This window comes from Diabrotica undecimpunctata, chromosome 5 (genome assembly GCF_040954645.1).
Source record: "Diabrotica undecimpunctata isolate CICGRU chromosome 5, icDiaUnde3, whole genome shotgun sequence".
Lineage (NCBI taxonomy): Eukaryota > Metazoa > Arthropoda > Insecta > Coleoptera > Chrysomelidae > Diabrotica > Diabrotica undecimpunctata.
The window spans coordinates 31,459,589-31,478,388 of NC_092807.1; the positions used below are offsets into that span (position 1 = coordinate 31,459,589).

General features: G+C 33.8%; 1 protein-coding gene across 2 annotated transcripts in view; it reads right to left on the reverse strand.

Annotated features, from left to right (window-relative positions):
* The window catches only part of LOC140441244 (mannosyl-oligosaccharide alpha-1,2-mannosidase IA-like), a 396,800-nt gene that overhangs the window by 72,517 nt on the left and 305,483 nt on the right, over positions 1-18,800 (reverse strand). Inside the window, exon 1 of one of the 2 annotated variants that reach the window (XM_072531840.1) lies at positions 6,009-6,168. The exons of the other annotated variant lie outside the window; for it this stretch is intronic. The gene's annotated coding sequence lies outside the window, so the exon portion shown is untranslated. Of the gene's footprint in view, positions 1-6,008; positions 6,169-18,800 lie in introns of those variants that run through there. 2 annotated transcript variants of the gene reach the window in all.

Below are 18,800 nucleotides of genomic sequence, written 5' to 3' on the forward strand. Positions count from 1 at the left end.
CGTCTCCTTTGGAAGGTTAACGATCCAAATCTGGAATTTGGAATCTCCTCAGGTCTTTCAGCCACGAGTTCTGGCGTCTTCCAACTGATCTTTTGCGCTGCAGTTTACCTTCTAATATAATTCATATCTTTCACCTCTCAACAGATAACCCAAGCATTGTATTTTTCTCTCTTTAATTATACTGAGTAATTCTTTTTGTTTACTCACGCCAGCCAGCACTTTGTCCAGCCGTACAGCAAAATAGAGAAAACTGATCATTTGAATTCTGAACTCTAGACTAAGGTCTGATCTTGTAAAAAATGTTCATATTAATGAGTGTTTTCCTCGCTTGTTCGATTGTTGATGGGATTTCTTTTTTTGGGTTACACTGCCTGTTGACATTTGCTCCCAAATATTTTATGGAAGTTACCTGTTCTATTATTTGTTTCTTGTCATACAAATGTACGTTTGTTGGTACCTTTGAAAATACTAAAATTTTAGTGGTAAAAACGTTTAGAAGTAAACCGAACATTTCTCTATGATGAACTACCGCATTTATTATATTTTGTAGTTCTTGTGCGTTGCTTGCTATTAGGACGGTATCATCAGCGTACCTGATGATGCCTATGCTGGTTCCGTTAATCTTAATTCCACCCTGGACCTCGTCTAATGCTTTTCTGAATATAGATTTAAATACAGATTCAATAATAGCAGTGATAAGACGCAACCTTGTCGCACACTTTCCGTATATCTTCGGATGTTGAGTGCTCTATTTCAATTGTTGCCGTTTGGTGCCTATAGTTCTGAGATAACTGTAATGCTTACACTGAGATATTTATAGCTATCAGTATTTTCGATTTGTGTGCCTCTTAGTTCTAAGTGCTTTCCTTCACCTTTACTTCCCATTACTACATACTCTGTTTTTGGCAGATTAATTGATAAACTCCACTTAGTATATTCTTCATCTATTTTCGTAACATAAAGTGGATATCATCCTGATCTTCTTCAAGTATTACGTGGTCATCCGCAAAATGAAAGCTGTACAGTTTATAATCTTCCATTTTAACAGCTATAAGTTCACATTTTGTTTTCCAAATATCCAAAACCACATCTAAATAAATCTTAAAGGGTGTAGGAGCAATGCAGCAGCCTTGGTGAAGTTCTTTCGTCACTCTTATTCTTTTTTGTCACTTTTCTTCTTCTTCTCATTGCGCCGTCTCCTTTCGAAGGTTGGCGATCCAAATGGCAATTGTAGTTTCGGAAACTGCTGCGCGAAAGATCTCTGCGGATGAGCGGTCGAACCATCTCCTCAGGTCTTTCAGCCACGAGTCACACTGTGATTGTCACTTTTGGTACAATCTTAATTGAACTCGTCATATCGTCATTACTCGTACAACTCCCTGACAGCATTAATGTGTGTAAATGAGTGGAATTTTCTTGTTTTCTAGCAACTGCCACAGCTTGGCTAATGGGACACTATCATACGAGTTTTGAAGGTCAATAAATGTCATGTGTACCAATTTTTCTATCTTTTAGAATCTTTTAACATTTCCAGTATATTCTATTGCCTGCTTTTATTCTCTCGTATATTTCTGTGCTCCTGTTGTCTAAATGGTCCACTATTTAAATCTGTCTACTTTTTTAAATGCATATTGTGTTCCATTTTATTATCCTCTACGTTATTGCCATTTCTTGAAACTAATATATACTTCGTTTTTCATCATTTATTTTTGGTCCCATGATTTTTGCTTCACTTGTTAGCACCCTTAGTGCAAGTTCTAATCTCTTTTTGTTCGTTTTTGCTAGTATCAGATTATCTGCTTACCCCATAATTTGTGTTGAACTTCGTGTAATCAGTTTTTCAATTCCGGTTTTCTTAATATTTTCTTGTTGTACAACTACTTCGATATTGATCTTCTCCGTATTTCCCTTATTTGTAATGACCTATGCTACAGAGTTGCCATTTTCGTACGTCTAATTAGCATCATCAGTAAATGCTTTTATATGGGAAAGTGCTTTCTTTTTCGTCTCCTTTCGTCCTTAAACACTGGATTGTTTTTGGTAATGATAGTACTAGATTTATATATATTTCCAAAATGTGTGGTCCAGCTCTTTTACTGATTTTTGCCTCTCTTCTTCTTATAGTACCGTGCACCTAGAGTGCGTTGGCGAATTATCTTAAGACCAGACGTCTGTGTTATTTATGCCTGTCCAGTTCTTTATGTTCCGTAGCCAAGACATTTGTTTGCGACTTACTCCTCTCTTGCCTTCAATCTTTCCCTGGATGATTAGTTGAGGGATTGCGTAATTTTTTCCTCTCAGAATATGGCCGAGGTATCCAATTTTTCGTCTCTACTATAATTTTTTACTAATGCATTGTTTCTTTACATACTCAAATAATTTTTGTTGTTTATTTCTACGGCATCCATTTGTTCATTGATGCATTCCGATTTCTTTCTTTCGCATAATTTCGCTGCCCTTTGCTTTTCTTTTTTGTATTTATTTAATGTTTCGTCTGTTACCCATTCTATTCACGAAAGTCTTCTAGCTTGTTTCCCCTTTTGTACTTTTTGCTTTACATTCTTCGTCAAACCAATCTTTTGATTCATGACTGTGTCTTTGTCCAATTTTCTTTTCTGCTACCTATATTATGCTGTTTTTTATTTTATTATCTATGCCTCCGGTTTTAAAGGTTTCTAGTTTTTTAGTTATATTCTCTGCGCATTTGCATGCATTTTTAAATTTTGTTTTTTAGTTTGTCTAGGTACCAGTTTCTTTACCTTGTGCAAGAGATAAGTCAATATAATAAAAAATTCAGAGACAAAAAAGGGTGCATTATTTTTAAACGAAAAAATTTTCCAAATAAATTGTTACATATTACTAAAAAGCAAGAATCCGAGTGTAAATGCCTGATGCTACGAAATTAACTGGTACTGATTTATAAATTAATCAATGAAATCAAAAATGGACCTCTTCAAATGTATAAAACTTTAAAATACGACGACAAATTCAAATCGATGAGTAATTTAAAAACTACTAAGGCGTAACGTACATGCGGTTTATTTGAGGAATGAGATTCTAAGGCTATCTGAAATTCTGTAGAACGACATTATAGAAACTTGAAAGAAAGGGGGAGGTTAAGCAATAAAAAATACAATAGAAAGTCTCTCTCAGTGGACAAATACAGTAGACAGAGAAGAAAGTTCGAAATACATACTGTCAAGACGAAAATAATAAAAGCGGTAGGCAGATTTGAATTCGACATCGAGTAAAGGGAACATGACTACTGTTGTACATATTGGAAGCTCTGAAGGTTTTGTGAAATGTGGAGTACCTATTAACCTTCATTTCACAATCTATGGGTATCAAAAGGGCACTTATTTCGGTTTTGTCCCGGTCCACCGCCTTTCGGTATGTATCGAGAGAATGATAAATAACTCAAATCTTAGATCTGATTCTGAAACTGGTTATCACTGTTATGAACAGTAGAAGTTGTCATCCTAGGTCACCAGAAGGATTGACAGAAGTCAAAAAAATACTTACCATAAAGATTTAGTTCCAAAAATATTAAAATTACTCCAGTCGTCAAAGACGAAAATGCTACTGGACCTCAAATCAGACTTTCAAATCAAAAGTAGCTGAGATAATTTTGAACAAAAATGTTCAAAAATTAGCACTTTTTTTTAGAATTAACCATTCTCTCAGAAACAACACTTGAAGTGACCGGTGATTTTGAATGTCAGTTACGCGCGCGAAATCAATGCACAATAAAATTTGTATCAACTCGTCGGTAAAAACTCGATATCTTTTGATCGGAGTGTCCTATCGACAAAAATCAAAATGCGTTTTAAAGGTGAAGATTGCAGCTTTCGTGTGCAATTTTTGTGTTTTGTCACAAATAAAGTCAGTTTTTATAAAGGTGTTAAATAAATAAACGTTGTGCGATTTTTGTCATTTTTTATGACTCATAAGATCCTTAAAATTTCATTGACCGGTCACAATGGAATTTCCTTGGTCAGACTGCCATCTTCAAAACATATAGCTTTATTTATTTAACAAATTAATAAAAACCGCCTTCATTTGTCGCAAACTACAAAAATTGCATACGAAAACTTCACTTTTTATCTTTAAAACGTATTTTGATTTTGGTCGATAGGACACTCTGACCAAAAGATATCGAATTTTTACCGTCGAGATGATACAAATTTTGTACATTTTTTTATGTATTTTTCAACCAAAATGTTTTTAGAAAACATTTTTGTTGAAAATTATCTCAGCTACAGATTTTATGTAAAACATTTTTTTCTAAGAGGTACAGATTTTTGGCAAATCGATTCTTTCCGACCCCCTATGAGGCGGCGTTTTAGGGGGAAGCCGGGGGTACAAGTGGTAAACTTTTTTGCACCTTTTTAGGATCCCAAAATTGATATTCTCAGCCTCGTAGAAAAGTGCAGGTACTAGGATTGATTTAAAAAGTACGTTTCAGATAAAACAGCGGCGTGGTGTTTCGGTACTTCGGATTCCCCTTTACCATTGTAAGCTTAATCCAATAGGATTTGGGCTTATTGACAAGTCACGTGGACAAAAACAATTGGAAGAAATGTATTGAGCATAATATGATCAAAGAAGATGTGAACATGTGGAAAATTGACAATATTTGTGGCGATCTAATTGAATCCGTTATTATTAATCCAAACAGAGATTGTTCCGAGTCTGATTCGGATTAAAATGTGGCAGGTGTCCTAAATTAGTAAAACAAAAACATCTTTTTTATTTTATTCCGGTATGAAGTATGATCATCTATTAGTGCAGATACAGAACATAATATTTAGATGGAAAGTGTTTATTTGTGCGATATGCGAATGCTAATATCATCTAAATGCTTGTACTATTATGTCGTATGTGTGGAGGTAGAAAGTCGTCTACAATAAAAAGGACAAATGGGACGTCACCTTTCTCAAAAATATCTCGCGACATATCTGTGATCATTCACAGTATCATTTTCTATAATGCAATCGACCCGACCCTGTCGAACATAATATAATATAATGTATAATTTGAAAGTTGTATTTCAAATTCAGATTTATTATTCGGCGTAAGTTTCTTACATACTTTAAAGGAAACAGTTGTATAATTATTTATGTATATGATTTTATTAATCTATTTTTAAATTATAAGATAAGATTTGTCAAATAATTTTACAATAAGCTTATTAAACGCAGATTTAGTAGATAAATTAATTAATTACTGTTCATCGAGAAAGATATTAAAAATATTTTCTGTTGATAGTCTCGTAATATCAATTAATATGGTAAAAGCCGATTATAAAAATGTAATTTTTTTTGAACTCAATTAATTTTTTATCTAATAGTTTCTGGCGATAATCCAAAACGGCTGCAAAATGATGAAATAGATTATATAGTGGATATAGAATACGTGATGCAGACGATATATAAGAGCTTGAATATTAAGCTGAATATTGGTAGATCACATGGTGCACCAGGATATAAAATAGCGACAGGCATCCATGACAACAGCACCAATAAATATTTGTCTCTAAGGGCACAATAAAGATCAGTATGAAGATAGAACAATCGTTTGGACACATAAAACAATAAAAAGTTGATAATGTTGATACCAAACAAAAACCCTTTTTAGGTAATTGAGATTTATAAATATTTATAAGTATAGCAATTATATTATTGTAAAAATGTTAGTATATATTTAAACAAATGAATAGGTACTTACACGTTATACTAAGCAGTTCCAAATTGCAATAGTATAAATTATTTTTGATCTTAAATTGATTACTATAAATAGAAATAATTATAATCCTACTTGTATTATTCTAAGAATAGATAAAAATCTCTTGGCATTACCGCTTATACTATCAATTTTTTAGGGCAATAAAACTGAAAGGTTTGTTTACTTAATTATAAAATATAATTGACATTCATTATTAAATGCCTTATCACGAGTAATCAAACAAAAAATCTGCACTACCCAAATATGTAAAATATTCCACCTACCTCTAGTGAAAACCTGTCTTTGCAGTTCAATCCACAAAGTCACTGTTCACCAAAAAAAACGTACACTGTAAGTCACCACTGATTTACCTTCCAACAGCAACTGCTGTCGGGTCAAATAAGACTGATAGTCGCTGATGGTTGATCAGAGATGATCCACCAAGACTCTCGGAGTTAACGGACTCTCCGAGTGAGACGGACGATACGGTAGTCGAACTAACGCGAGAAAGACGGCTATTCTTATCATTCCGAACGTATGGTTTTTGTTTGGAAAACAAAACTAGTAATCGGCATTTGTTGAATGATAATCGCGTGGGTTATGGTGACCAATCAATGGTCGAGAAAAGGCCCGGAGGGAGATTTACCGGCGCCTTTGTTTTCTTGGTATGAAGAAATGGCACGCGATACAGATAACAAAAAAATAGAAAATAATATGTGTTTCAACGAATAGTTGCCGATAAGTAGATTTTTCTAATTCGCCAATCACGAATACATGCAGTTTTTTTGGTAAAGTGTTATATCCATCGTTTTTTTTTATTTTAGCCTTGCAATAAGCTGTGCCATACTGACAGATATTAGAGAAATACAGTGTGTACAAAAAGTAATGTAACTTGCTAATATTTTGATTCCTGATAGGTAAGTCCTGTAAGTAAATTAGAAATATACAGGGTGCGCCATTACTCCTAAATAAACTTAAGGCATAAGGTAGATCCGAGTAACTTTGACAAATCTTCACAGAATACTTTTCTTCTCGCCCTTGACTATACTTAGAAATTCGAAATTACGCGTATTGTTAGGTTGCCATATTAGGAGTAAATCGGTTTTATTGTAAATTTCAAAATTTTAATACCCTTTTACATTTTTGTAAATATGTCAAATGTCAATGTTACCCACACTAAGAAAACATTGTCACTCCATATTAACTACGTTAAAAGCCCATATTTACTAATGGTTAACACTGACATGCAATAAGTTAATTAGGCACTGTTTTTGGTTCACAAAATTTATTTAAAACCTAAAAAATGCGATAATAACAAGAATCAAAGTTAAGAAATAGGGATCGCCTCTTTTGAATTAGAAAAACGCAAAACCTAAATTATACACGTGCATCCCACGACGAGTTGTAGGATTTGGCAGGACCCTTACTACATCTTTTAGCAAAACTGAATATAAAAATATTTTTCTTTCTCTCTTAGGAAAGTCACTGCTACTTCAATACGTTCGGAAATAATTTCTGTTACTTTTCCAATGTAATGACGGATTTCATTCCTATGCTTATCCACTGTAAATTTTATCAAAGCCTAAGAGTTAATAATCCCAATTTGGGTGTATTCTTTCGTTTTTACCACTGTGTTGGAAATGCCATTATCATCTTCCAACAGAGGCGCATCTAAGTCTGAATCATCATCCATCCGTACTCTTCTTCGCTCTCAGAACCTGAATGATTTTTTTTCTTTTTCGCCTTTATCAGCTTTTTCTTGGTTTTTTTCAAACTTCTTGCACTTCTTTCTGAACAAATTCTTTCCAAGACTTCTTCGCTAGTAAGACATTCAGCAAATTTTCTTCGGACTCTATTCCGTTTAAGTATTTCTGGTCTTGCTTCTTGCCTCTTTAGTGCTGATAATAATAAGAGTTCTAAGGTTTTTTCGGTGTCACATCTTTCTGTATGGTGGCTAGACGTAGTGGTAGAAGCTACATCATCTGACTGAAAGTCGAGATTAACCTGATGTTCTAACTTGTAACTTAATATTTTGCCTACCACATAGGGTATAATTATAGGGGTTTGAAAACTGGGGACAGAAACTATTGGGGTGAAGATAGGGTAAGCAAAATAAACGAAACTGTGCGAACGGCACTCAGGGTTTGTTTGGAGAGCTGGGGTCGTGGATAAGTTGAACGGCAAGGTGGTTGGATTGGGGCAACTACAAAAATGAAACAAAAGGATACTTATATGAACCTTATGGGACACATGGACAAAAAAAAACAACAGGAAGGACCTCTAGCAATTAAAAATGCACGCCGCTTCGAGGTGCCAAATAATAACGATTACAACAACTAGTTGTAAATATTGAAATAATTATTAAAAATACAAAAATGGTTAGTAGACTTTTCTAAAATAAAAAGACAAAATGGTTCAGAGAAATAAATTAAACATTTATTGTGTCTCACCACAGACAGTTACAAAAATACAGATGGCACAAAAAACACTATATTAATAGTTCAGAGATTTATACCAAAATAACAAAGAAAACTTACATGTCATTATCCTTTTACAAACTCGGGAGATGCTACAAGAACTTAAAAATGTTACTGGGCTATAAACTATGGCAAATAAAAAATTATTACAAGTAAAGAATTATCTTTTTAAATAAAACTATTATAAAGAGGTTAACCTTTTTTAAAAAACACAACAAACCAATGTCAAAAATGATAAAACTAGCTGTCGTAAGATCTACAATATTAATTATCAAAATTTAAATTGTTATGAAAGCAATTATTATTTTAAAAAAAATGTGTATCTTGACTTTAAAATTTAACACAAAAAGTTACCTTAAATGTCACTAAATTTCACTCTGCATAATGTCTGGAGTCGGCAACTGGATCTATTAAATTTTCTCGGTTTAGAACTGGACGGGAAATCTCTGAACACTAACAAATTCATCTACAAACTGCCAAAATGCCTGGGATGACAACCAGGGAGAAACAAAACGAGGATGGAAACAACGATTCTTGTTCCTCACCTTCTGGAACCTCACTTAAACTGCAACTGAACCATTAAACTGATTAAACTGCTACACATTTTCCATGAAAAGGGACAAAACGGAAAACTTTCAAATTCGACGTAGAATTTGGACATAACGCTGAGGCCCACCGCTCAACCGCTCTTGAACACGTCTCAGCGAGAGTGTCGCCATTATCTTGCCGGCAAAAACTTCTCAGCGATCTCAAAGAATGTTTATTTGAAACGTAGAATATTAAGCTGTTTTGGATTGTCAAAGAAAAATATCACAGAATTTGCGTCCGTGATATAAACAAACTTTAAAATGGTTTACATTAATTTCGGCGACGTAAAAAGAACGAAATACTATTTGGGTTTTAACTCGTACGATAGGAACACAGAAACATGGAAAACATTCTTCGTCATTTTAATACATGTATGAGGGGATTTCAATTTAATACATATACGAGGGGATTTCAAAATATATATCAAGGAAAATGAAAATTCTACAAACTTTTCTGAAAAAGTTCTCCAGAGAAACAGCACCTTCTTGTTTTAGATCTGGAGTGGACATGTGCGCAGGTGACTCTTTACATTTTTGTAATATCTTATCCTCATTTAACCCTTTCGGTCACGCTTTTTTTTAGTGTAATGAAATATATTTTGTTAATAATTCCAAATTATTCCTAGTTATGGTACTCTTTTGTAAGGTAATGCCTTTTGGTAGGAATATTAGCATTTTTTAAATAAAATAGGGCCCGTTTTTGATGTTGTTAATTGACAAAATTGTGACTAACTGTAATATTTACTTAAACGAAGTTAAAATTCTTGTGTCGTCAATTGACGACACAGTGACTGAAAGGGTTAAAGGATAAATACCTGACTCTATAAATCCGCAAAGTGCATTTGCCCTAGAGAAGCATCCTGTCTCCACCAATGTTTTAAGCAATGAAGGAAAAGTAAGTTTGTCTACATTTTTGCCTCCCGTAGCACAATAATAATCTCTTAACGCATTGCGCTACGATTGCTTATCGCTTTTGAACACTCCCACACTTTTAAACACAAAAGTTCAATGTTATTGGCACAGGCCATTTCGATCAATACCACAGTCAAGTGTGAATTGCGACCATCAAATATTAGAAGCTTATGGCTTTCCAGTTTTCTTGACTGTTCAATTCAACATCTGATTTCAAAGAACAGATCTAAATATTGGTTGATCCAATGTATTTGAAGCGTCTTTCCAGTATTTGTTGGTATAATACCAGTTGGGTTGGGCCGATATTCTCTTTACTGGTCACCATATATTTAGTTTTATGATGTTTATCGACAGTCTCCAATTTCTGCCTTCAATCATCATCATCAAATCAAACTAGAAAATAACCGGAACGATGAATACCGTGTTGATTACAATCGCCATGAACAGAGACTCGAGACATATTCCAAATTAAAGAATGAATACTTGAGAAAGGAAAAAAATGATAGTGGCATTCTTGTCCTGGAATTAGATTACGCACAAAATCTAACGTTGCCAAAGCTCAGCATAACAAAACAGTTCTATAAAAGACTTTTATCGATGTACGTATTCAATATACACGTGCATAATGATGGATCATCATATGTATATTCCTTCATAGAATCTCAATGTAAAAAGGGAGCAAGTAGTGTTGCTTCATTCATCTTTGACTGTAATCACAATAAATTAGGAGATTATCCTAATACTAAGCATATTGTTCTTCTATCAGATGCAGCTGGAGGCCAAAATAAAAATCAGCCTTTGTTACGGTTTTGTTCTTGGATATCAAAATCAGAATCGAAGTGACACAAATTTATCCTGTTTCAAAATTTCTGTCGCACTGACTAAAGGTCAGGAATGCTTGTTTCTCAAAATACACTTTTAGGAGATAGGCCCTTCCTATAGCTACTATCTCAATTAAAATAATAAAATTCAAATTATATAGTGAACAATATTGGCGCAATAAACTTTCCTAATGGTCCGAATTTTAAAGCTGATAGAGTTTTTAGTTAATTAATTAAAAAATAACAAAAGATCATTTGAAATAATGTTAGATCCACAATTAATAATCTATAACTATACCCTATATACTCAACCTTGCAAGCAAGCAGGATTTAGAGCTGGATACGGAACAAATGATCATTTGCAAACCATTAAGTCGTTGATTGAAAAAAACATTGAATATAATAGACCCCTGATACTTGTCTTTGTCGACTTTGAAAAAGCATTTGATACGGTCAATGAAAGTGAAATGCTCCAAGCTCTAACACAATGTAGAATAGATCACCGATACATATCCCTCATCAGATACATCTATCAGCATGCTACAGACTGTGTAAGACTTAATGAAGATACTGGGACCTTTCGTATTGAAAGAGGCGTTCGGCAAGGAGACAACATGTCTCCTAAATTATTTACAACTTTGCTAGAATACGCTTGTAAAACAATAGATTGGAATGAAAAGGGCATCAATGTAGATGGAAAAATTTTAAATAACCATAAATTTGCAGATGATATCGTTCTTATTGCAGACAGCTTTGATCAGGCACAGATAATGCTCCAAGAACTCCATACTGCCACAAAAAGCCTTGGTCTTAAAATTAATTTTTCAAAAACACAATTTATGACAAATTTAGTCCACAACAAAAACAACTCGGTAGAAGACAAAGATATTGAGCCAGTTGACTCCTATAAATACTTGGGCCATGAGATCAGAATAAGTCGAGACAACCAAACAATCGAGCTGAAAAGAAGAATAACCCTCGCTTGAGCTGCATTTGGAAAGATGAAGGATATTTTTAGGTCTAAGATTCCAATGTGTCTGAAAAGAAAAGTATTTAATCAGTGTATTTTGCCAGTGATGAGCTACGGCGCAGAAACCCTAACACTCACAAGAACAACAGTGAGTAAACTAAAAGTTTCGGAAAGTGCAATGGAGAGAATAATGTTAGGGATTTCTCTACGTGATAGAATACTCAATGCTACTATACGCAAAAGATCAGGAGTAGCAGACGTTATTGAAAGGATAACAACACTAAAGTGGAACTGGGCAGGTTATATAGCAAGATCAGTTGATGACCGGTGGACAAAAAGAATTTTGGAATGGAGACCCCGAATACAAGCTAACAGAAATAGAGGTCGACCCCCAACAGATGGACAGATGACATAAAAAGAGTGACTACAAATTGGATTCAGATATCGCAAAATCGGACTAAGTATAAAAGCATGCGAGAGGCCTATGTTCAGCAGTGGACGTTAGAGGCTAGTTGTTGATGATGCTGATGATCCCTATAATTAAATTTATATTCTGTCACACTAATTTACCAGGATAATAAAATCCAAATGGAAAAATATGTTGGCATTATAACTAAGAGACTGTTTTTAGACAAATGTTTTAAAAAACTTCTATAAAACTGATCCGGTTTCATCTTTATAGACAGAAGGCGCGTCAATTATATGACGCTGGTCTAAGAACCTTAAGATTTTAGCTTCATACACTAAAACGGAAAAATGTCTATAAAACGAGCTTTTTCCGTTTTTATAGAAAAGATGGGTGGGAACATTGAATTTCATTAGTATAAGTAGCCGGACTCTTAGCTAAAAAACCGATTCTCTAAGAAACTACGTCATATATATATATATATATATATATATATATATATATATATATATATATATATATATATAAAGATAAGTAAAGAGTACTACACTACTAAGTCATTGTATTTAACGTTTCGAAATAACCTGTTATATTTAACTAATCATCAAAGTCTGTAACTAACGATAGACTTTGATCAATTAAGTTTGACGACATTACGATCTAGTTCATATTGTGACTAATATAACCCATTACTAGAAATTTACATCATTTATTTATACTCTTACAGAAATATGTGATATTTTAAGTTGTTGAGTAAACAGAACGTTATCAGTTTGAACTAAAAAGAAATAGTGTCTAATATGAAAATAAAAAAATGTAATAGGTGATAGCTTAGTTTATAATATTATTTATTTTGAATTTTACACACAAATAATTTAAACAGTTTTAAATTATATACAACAACTGACCACGTCAGATAACCATGTAAAAACTTGAAATAGAAGCAAAGTAAACGTACCATCTACTGCACCTTAGTTGTAGTAATTAGTAGTTGCGTGTAATATATTTCATGTAGAAAAGTTAGAATACTTGTAATGTCTCTCCTTTAGTCTGCCTTCTTAATTGAGCACGATCTGATTTATTATACACCTAAACGGTCTAAATTCACTTTGATATTCACCAAGAAGTATTCCATTTATGCACTTAGACGTCTGTATATCAAACTGGAGAATATCTTATACACTGTTTAATACCTCTGTAATTGTTACACTTTGCATTGCACCATTCTTCTGGTGTTTGTTCTTTGTTCCAGACTTTGAAGATTCTTCTTAACATGCCATACACCAAAGTGCGTAGGCGACTATCTCATTACTAGAATTCTGTTCTTGGCGGCGTGACACAGCTCGCCTGTATTGTGTATTCCTGTCCATTCTTTAATATTCCTTAACCAGGATAATTGTTTGCGGCCGGCTCCTCTCCTACCTTCGATCTTCCCTTGTAGGATTAACTGTGGTATTTCATATTTTGCTCCTCTCAATATGTGCCCAAGGTAACCAATCTTGCGTTTTTTAATTAATTCAAAGAGTTCTCTTTCCACGCCGGCTCTCTTAAGGACGTCATCGTTTCGAACTCTATCCACCCAAGGTATGCGCATCATTCTTCTCAATGACCACATTTCAAATGCTTCAAGTTTGTTGATAGATGTTTTTTTTTCAAAGTCCACGTTTCCATGCCATAAAGCAAGATGGACCATATGTAGCACTTGACCATTCTGTAGCGTATTTCGAAATTTAGGTTTTGATTACATAGGAGCGGTCTGAATTTCACAAAAGCTTGTCTTGCCATTTGTATTCGGGTTTTTATCTCTTGTTGTGGATCCGATTGGTCACTGATTGTGGTGCCAAGGTATTTAAAAGTTTTCACGCGTTTTATGCGAACGTCACCTATGCATATTATCGGGTTTTTTGGAGGGTTTCTGCTAATGACCATATATTTCGTTTTCAAAATGTTGATTTTGAGGCCATATTTTTTACCTATGCTATTCACCCTATCAAGTAATAACTGCTGATCTTCCAAATTATCAGTTATAATCACTGTGTCGTCCGCATAGCGTAGGTTGCTAATTGGTATGCCGTTCACCTTAATGCCTAATTCCGTGTCTTCTAATGCTTCCGCAAATATATTTTCAACATATAAATTAAAAAGCATCGGAGAGAGTATGCAGCCTTGGCGGACACCTTTCCGGATTTCAAATTCATCCGTATATTGGTCTTGATCAATCCTCACCTTTGCCATTTGGTTCCAGTATAGATTCTGAATAATTCTGATCTCCTTCTGGTCAATGTTGGCCCTATGTAGTAGTTCCATCATGATATCATGTTTAACATTGTCAAATGCCTTCTCGTAGTCGATGAAGGTGAGGTAGACATCTTTTCGTTGATCTAAACAGTTTTGTATTAAGGTGTTCAAACATAAAATTGCCTCTCTTGTTCCTAGTCCTCCCTTAAAACCGAATTGTGTTGACCCGCTAAGTTCTTCTAGTATCTTGTACACTCTTGAGTGTAATATCCTAAGGAAGAGTTTCAGCAAGTGACTCATTAAACTGATTAAGCGTTGTTCATTGAATTTTGTGGCAGTAGCTGTTTTTGGGATCATCACAAAGGATGACTGCAGCCATTCTCGCGGAATGTAACCAGTATCATAAATTCTATTGAACAGCTTTACCAAGATTTCGATATTCTCCTCGTCTAGTAGTTTTATTGCTTCTATATTAATTTCATCTAAACCTGTTGCTTTATGCATCTTTGTGGTTCTAACTGCATATTCTATTTCACTTCGCATTATTGATGGCCCTGATAAGTTTTCGGAAGGAAGTTTGCGCGTTGGTTGTGTTGGTCTTTGGTCATTAAAAAGTCTTTCTGCGTATTCTTTACTTTGAAGATTGTTTTACCCATTTGGTCTAATATTTCTGGGTTTGGATTTAAAGAGCTTTGTAGGAATGCCGTCAAGTCCTGGGTAACTTATTTATTTATATTTTGAGATTTTTGATTGCGTTCTTTACTTTTAGCAATAAAGAAGTTTCTATCGGGTGTTGTTTCTTACACAAATGTAAGAGAAAATAGTTCTTTGAAGTCTTAACGACTTTGTTTAATATTGCATTTGTTGTGTTACATTATCAATCTCCAATCACAACATCTCCAATCTTAATTTGATCTTGTGCTATTTAAGATCTTTGGTTTGCTCTTTTTTGTAATTTTGTTATCGGAAATAATTCTATTATCTAAAGTCCGATTAGTGGCTTATGTCACATTTTTCTGTCCTTAAGAAGTAGCTCGAGATTTGTGTTATATGACGAACTTCATAATATCAACACATAGCTTCCTTCTGTTCCTGAGCTTCCTTCTTTAAGCCCCCCTTTTTTTTAACTACTAACTTTGAGAATAAGCATTGTCGAGATACTCGGTGTTTCCTGTATGAGCTTTTACCTTGCGTGTTACCCAGTGTGTCAGGCTCAAACAACATCACCACGTCGTTGTGAAACAACAAGATGGAGACCATAAACACATACAGTATTTTCTGCTTAATTGTGTTTGTGCACTTGTGCAGACGCAGCGATGTTATGAAGCGTTTGTAGGATACTCCTACTATCGTTAAAGGTACAGGAAGCACATCTACTGTGTATCGTTAAATTTTTATATTAACGATTTTATTATCTTTATACTCATTACTAATACTCTTTTCCCGTTTTTGACAAATTTACAAATCAACTTTTACTGAATAGTAAATTTAACATAATCTCCATACTAGGCTATATTTTTTTATGAATAGCAAATATACTTCAATCTCGATCCTAGACCATATAGGGATAATATGATATATTGATAACTCATAATCAGATTAGTTATACGATAAAAATAGTTTTCTGAATTACACACTCACGAATTTAGATAAAAAATTGACAGATATGCTTTACTTTCAATCAGTTTTAATCCAAATTTATCTGGATCAACTGATTCTAGTAACGACTTCTCAATTGATTGATAATAATACGACACAATAGTTAAAAGGTAGAAAAATTGCATTAATTGTAGTATTTCTATAATCTTCTTCTTGTAGTGCCTATCCGTTTTGGATGTTGGTGACCATCATGTCAATCATGAATAGCTTAGCCATTTCTTGAAATGCAAATCTTGCTTTCTCTATCTTGCATTTGATTTCTGGCGAATGGTCCCAATTTTCATTGACGTTTGTATCAAGGTAGGTGTACGTTTATACTCTTTCGATTGGTTAGTCATTCCCACTGATTCTTCTTAATTGCTGTTGCTTCTTACAGATCATCATACATTTTGTGTTCTTAATGTTTAGAAAATCCATATCTCCGGCTTCATAAATGTTGGCGAATACCGCCGTATCCTCGTTATTTATACATTCTTCGTTAATTCGAGTTCCGGCTTCAACATCCTCTGCTGCTTCCTCTAAGGAAACCTCAGAGTCTTCTAACATTATTACCACAAATTGGTCGCATTGCTCCTGTGGTGATCCTTTCCCGTTCACATGCTCCTTTTCTAACTTGGCTACACGGTACTGAAGACGACCAATAGTGAGTAATACGTATATATGGTTGCTTTCCATCTTATACACATATTTTATTATAATTTTTTTCCTTTGTTGCGAGCTATGGCGATACCTTCTATCTTTATTTTCCTATTAACTCGCCCTAACCTTTTTCAGGTTGAAACGTTCTAAGCGTTTAGCATTCCTTTCCTCAGGTGGCTTAGCTTCCTCCGTGGATGTGTTAGTTCTTGCTGTGGAAATCTCAGAGTTTTCTAACATTATTGCCACAAATTGGTCGCATTGCTCCTGTAGTGATCCTTTCCCAAGTTAATATACTCCTTTTCTAACTTACGGCTGCACCGTACTAAAGACTACTAATCGTCAGAAATACGTATTCTTCAAAGGGCATGTAGAAATGTAGAAATAATTTGTAACTTTATACATTACACAAAGTACGAAATAATGTGCAAATAGTAATATAAGAACAGAAATATTTACATCTCATTCAGCTTCCACTATACAGGGTGTCCAGAAACCTAGACAGCTAGTCCGAAAATGCTTAGGGAGTTAAGAGCTCTTTGAAGATGGCGCCTTGTAAGTAGTTTTTTTGTAATATCTCCAAAACCCTTCTTTTTAGAAAAACGAAAACTGGTACAATTATTTATCCTTTAGAGTTAAATCGATTCCATTAATTGCGAATTTCTAGTACCGTTCATAGGCGTCCGTTTTGGGTAGGTCAACGATTATTTTAACTTTTAAGCATTTGTGATACTAGATTATTAAATTTTTAGGTACTCTAGTACTAAAAGATACTATTACTTTAAGTATGTAGGATACACCGTTTTCTAGAAAATTCGATTTAAAATTTTTTCGTTTTTTCGTCATAAAAGTTGAATTAATAGGTACCTTAATTAATTTTATAACTTAACTTTTGTTTCAATAAATGCTGCACACTTTTTCAAAAGAAAAAGTATTATATATAGATAGTAAAAAAGATGCTCAATGGGATGCCTGTTAGTCACTTTTATATATTCTCAAATACAATAATCGCAAGGATTCAAATCCGGCGATCTTTCTGGCCAAGTAACTGGACCGCCTCTTCCAATTCAGTGTCTTTCGTCATGTAGAAACCAAGTTTTCTCGAATATTTAAACGCATCATTTAACAAATCAAGTAAAATATTTGGTAGGAAATATAAATAATGAGCACCATTTAAATGAGCAGGCAATTTCACGGGTCCAAGTAGATAATCGTCAACTACTCCTATCCAGACGTTTATGCTAATGCTTAAATTCCTAAACAACGTGGGGATTGTCACCAACGTACAAATAGTAATGTGCAATATGTACATTAAAAATTCCATTTTTTGTGAATGAAAAAATCTGTATTTTGATTTTACTGATTTTGTAACCATATAGTGACTTCTTCACAAGCACGAAAATCTCCTTGTAGCAGTGCTTGTTTCTTTGTTAAATGAAAAGGATATACATTTTTGTTGTGTAAGTTATTTAATGCGGAAGATTTTGAAATTGTGGGATACATGGAAGATAGTCTTTGAAAGCTAATCTCTAAATGTTCTTCAACTTTCATTAAAATAACATCTTTACGTGCTGCTGTTACATCATTATGTTGCCCTGTTTCACAATTTTTTGGGAACACTGAACTTGTTTCTCTTCATCGGGATATTTTTCAGCGTATTTCTGTTACTGCTCGAACGTTACACCTCATTTTGCAATAAACTAAATGCATATCAGCGTATTCCTCATTAGTAAAAACCATTTTTGTTGAATTGAAATTGTTGTGTTTGAATGCCACCAAGTAAAAACTAAAAGAGAAACTTCACGAACTGACAATAATTTGACAATGAAAAACGTAGGTTATACTTCTGTTGACATTTCAAAGCCAACTAATGCAAAAAATATTAATTTAACTCTCGTGATGAAAAAACGAAAAATTTTCATATCGATTTTTCTCGAAAACGGTGTATTCTATCGACTTAAAATAACAGTACCTTTTAGTACTAGAATATCTGAAAATTTAATAATCTAGTATCACAAATGCTTAAAAGTTAAAAACAAAAAAGTTATGTGTTAAAATAACCATTAACCTACCCAAAACGGACGTCTATGACCTTTATTAGAAATTAGCAATTAACGGAATCGATTTAACTCTAGTGGATAAATAATCGTACCAGTTTTCATTTTTCTAAATATATGCGTTTTGGAGGTATTTAAAAAAAAACTAATTGAAAGCAGCCATCTTCAAAGAGCTCTAGCTTTCTTAGGAAATATTTTCTGACTAATTGAATTGTGTTAAATCATCTTAAAATTATCTGAGGAATCTCCGGTCTTTATTTGTCAGGAGAGTTTCTGGACACCCTGTATTATGCGCATTTCGCTCTTTTGAGCT